At 43.2% G+C, this 3782-nt stretch overlaps 2 long non-coding RNA genes across 2 annotated transcripts in view; one reads left to right on the top strand and one right to left on the bottom strand.

Moving 5' to 3' along the window:
• The first annotated feature begins 2230 nt into the window (after positions 1–2230).
• Positions 2231–3782, top strand: part of LOC126988405 (uncharacterized) — a 5165-nt gene continuing 3613 nt past the window's right edge. The window contains exon 1 of the long non-coding RNA XR_007741907.1: positions 2231–3648. This is a non-coding gene — a long non-coding RNA (uncharacterized LOC126988405). The remainder of the gene's footprint in view (positions 3649–3782) is intronic.
• Positions 2788–3782, bottom strand: part of LOC126988406 (uncharacterized) — a 3309-nt gene continuing 2314 nt past the window's right edge. The window contains exon 2 of the long non-coding RNA XR_007741908.1: positions 2788–3782. This exon is cut by the window's right edge and continues 470 nt beyond it. This is a non-coding gene — a long non-coding RNA (uncharacterized LOC126988406).

The following is a 3782-nucleotide window of genomic DNA, read 5'->3' as shown; positions in this document are numbered from 1 at the left end:
CCGTTTCCTGACCCCAACATTCATTTTTGAGAAAAATGGAGACCACCATCATCTTCCTGAGAAAATTCTGCATCACACTAGCTTAAAATTGTAACATTAATGTGTAAATACACAAACGAAAATCAAAGTTAAATGAATAGGGAGTACACATTTTCTTGCATTTATTTCTCTTCAACTCCTTCGTACTCAGCTGGTTTTCGTCACATCGCTTCTATAAGCCCAGATCCTAAATCTGCATGCTTTTCTGCTTCTGATGGTGTAGGGCACGTCACGAGATAAAAAATACATTGGCTCAAAATCGCCTCCGAACATGAGCCGCGGCAGTGTCTACCCACTTACCACGCCTGAGGTAACTCAGTTACGGGTGCTCGGAGCCGCGGTAACTTTTGGCCTTACCATAGCTCCGGTAAGTGGTTGATGAATGCCGATTTACCGGGTGGGCGGAGATACCGCGAGACTTGCCAGACAGAGGTCCGGTAAATGGTTTGATAAATCCCGCCCCTGGAGTCTCGTTATTCCTGTTGGGGGTGCCTTCTGTTGAAAGCTGAAAAATGCAGAGTAGAGTCATCAGTGTACGAGTGGATAGGACAGTTTGTTGTGGAAAGATGATCTTTGATGAATAACAGGAAGAGAGTGGGAGATAGGACAGAGCCCTGCAGGACACGACTGTTGATAGGAAGAACAGTGACCGTCTACCACAGCAGAGATAGACTGACCGGAAAGGAAACTGGAGATGAATGTACAGAGAGAGGGATAGAATCCGCAGGAGGGTAATTTAGAGAGCAAAGATTTATGCCAGACTCTATCTATACCCGTCACTGCGTGCTCTCACATTAATTTTTAATATATGAACTTCATTTAAGTCTCCCTAGTTAATCTCCTTGTTTCCTGTCTTGGCCCAGACATAGCCTACTGCAATTACTCTATTCATTAATGCATTATATAATCGCAAAAATGTGCCCGTGTAATTATCACGACGGTCGGATCTGTTATCAGTGTTCCTCGTCATCTGTCACAGCCAGCCGAGTGTGAATCCCTGATATTGGGGGGGTTGAAATCAGTTTGGGGGGCTTCTGAGAGAGAGAGAGAGAGAAATGTGAGAAGTCGGTTTGATTCCAGACTCATTGCGTCATTCACTGGAATAAAATTATCGACCCAGACATGCACCTGTCGTGTTATCTCTTATCAAGGGGGAGGGGAGGGGGGAGGGGGTACGTCAGGTCTAATTACTAGCTTGAATGATAGCGTTAAGTGCTCTCTCTCTCTCTCTCTCTCTCTCTCTCTCTCTCTCTCTCTCTCTCTCTCTCTCTCTCTCTCTCTCTCTCTCTGTTCGTTAGTCTCTGTCTGTCAGTTTTTCGCTCTGTGTGTGTGTGTGTGTGTGTGTGTGTGTGTGTGTGTGTGTGTGTGTGTGTGTGTGTGTGTGATCCACCCCTGTCTGTGTCTGTCTGTCTATCAGTCTCTCTCTCTCTCTCTCTCTCTCTCTCTCTCTCTCTCTCTCTCTCTCTCTCTCTCTCTCTCTCTCTCTCTCTACGCGAATTGGTTGAGCATCGCGAATTGGTTGAGCAACAGACAACAAAGAGTAGTGATTGACGGATTTAACTCAGAGTGGGCGCCTGTCACTAGTGGCGTCCCTCAGGGCTCGGTCCTTGGCCCAGTGCTCTTCATTATTTGCATCAACGACGTGGATGTTGGACTCAATAACCGCATTAGTAAATTTGCAGACGACACAAAGATTGGCAACTCGGTTCTCACTGACGAAGACAGGCAAAGCCTCCAAGAGGATTTGCACAAAATTTCAGCTTGGTCGGATAGATGGGAGATGCCCTTTAACGTAGACAAGTGCCAGGTCCTTCAAGTTGGAACGAGGAATAAGAAGTTCGAATACGAAATGCGCGGCGTTAAACTCAAAAGCGTTCAATGCGTCAAAGACTTGGGGGTCAAAATCGCGTCAAACCTCAAATTCTCACAACAATGCATCGATGCAGCAAATAAAGCGAACAGAATGTTGGGCTTCATTAAAAGAAACTTTGTATTCAAGAATAAAGATGTAATACTCCCGCTCTACAACAGTTTAGTCAGACCCCACTTGGAATATGCGGTACAGTTTTGGTGTCCCACCATGCAAAGGATATTGCTAAATTAGAAGGTGTTCAGCGTCGGCAAGAAAATGATCTCTTCCTTGCGCAACAAATCCTACGAAATTTCTACCCTTAACATGTTCTCTCTTGAGAAACGTCGCCTCCGAGGAAAACTGATCGAATGTTTTAAAATACTTATTGGTTTCACGAATGTAGACAGATCAACATTGTTTATGATCGATGACACTTTGCGCACGAGGAACAATGGCGTAAAACTCAGATGTAGACAAGTAAATTCAGACTGCACCAAATTTTTCTTCACCAACGTTGTAGTGCGAGAATGGAATAAGCTTCCACCGTCAGTGGTCCAGTGTAACACGCTTGACTCCTTCAAAAATAAGCTCGACCGTCACTTCCTTCAACTTAATATCAACTAGAGTAGAAATGCAACGTTTTGGAGTCTTCTGATTAATGTAAAATCACTTAGGTTTAAGGACAGACCACCAAGTCTGGACCATGGGGTCTGTGTGGTCTGATTTTCTATGTAAATCTATGTAAATCTCTCTCTCTCTCTCTCTCTCTCTCTCTCTCTCTCTCTCTCTCTCTCTCTCTCTCTCTCTCTCTCTCTCTCTCTCTCTCTCTCACACACACACACACACACACACACACACACACACACACACACACACAGGAACAAGTAAACAACGTGTATTGAAAGTCTGGTTATATTATTTAAAATCTACATCATAAGGGAATTGTTTTTCTCTATACAAGAGTCGAGATTTATACATGTCTGATACGCGCTACGAAACAAAGAAGAAACACGAAACGGAAAGGAAACGTGAGGCGAAACTGAATCTCTCTCTCTCTCTCTCTCTCTCTCTCTCTCTCTCTCTCTCTCTCTCTCTCTCTCTCTCCGGTAGTGTTTTATTTCTGTATTTCGTCGCCTTCCTAATCTAACTTGCCCTACCCTGAACACACACACACACACACACACACACTCTCTCTCGGGATGTCATGTGGTGCGTGCGTGTGTGTGTGTGTGTGTGTGTGTAATCTAAGCATGTGACTGTGACTGATGTAACCTCACACACACACACACACACACACACACACACACACACACAAACACACACACACACCATACCTATATATTACATACTTTAGGAAACGCTTTTAAACTTACTATACAGCTTCCAAAACATGATCTATACAAGTCACTGGATAAACAAACACACAAACAAACAGTGAACGAGAAAGTGATCGGAAAAAAAACAGGAAAAAAACATGAAAAAAAATGGAAAAAAAGTCGACATTTATTTTGATTGTCCTGTTCAAGGTGTGTGTGTGTGTGTGTGTGTGTGTGTGTGTGTGTGTGTGTGTGTGTGTGTGTATGGACAAGATTGGGTTATTGGTCCATTTTCTTTTTTTAAATTTTTCCTTCCTTCATTCCTTCCTTCCTTCCTCTCTTTCTTCTTTACCTTTATTTTCCATATGTTCTTCATTTGTAGTAATTGTAGTAGTAGTAGTAGTAGTAGTAGGAGTAGTAGTTGTAGTGGTGGTTGTCAGGGTTGTAATGTTTGTACTGGTAGTAGTAGTAGTAGAAGTAGTAGTAATAGTAGCAGTAGTAGTAGTAGTAGTAGTAGTAGTAGTAGAAGAAGTGGTGGTAGTAGTAGTAGTAATAGTAGTTGTAGCAGGAACAGT

The sequence above is a fragment of the Eriocheir sinensis genome, chromosome 69 (genome assembly GCF_024679095.1).
Source record: "Eriocheir sinensis breed Jianghai 21 chromosome 69, ASM2467909v1, whole genome shotgun sequence".
Classification (NCBI taxonomy): domain Eukaryota; kingdom Metazoa; phylum Arthropoda; class Malacostraca; order Decapoda; family Varunidae; genus Eriocheir; species Eriocheir sinensis.
The sequence above is the reverse complement of the archived record's forward strand: the minus strand, read 5'-3'. Positions and strand labels throughout refer to the sequence as shown.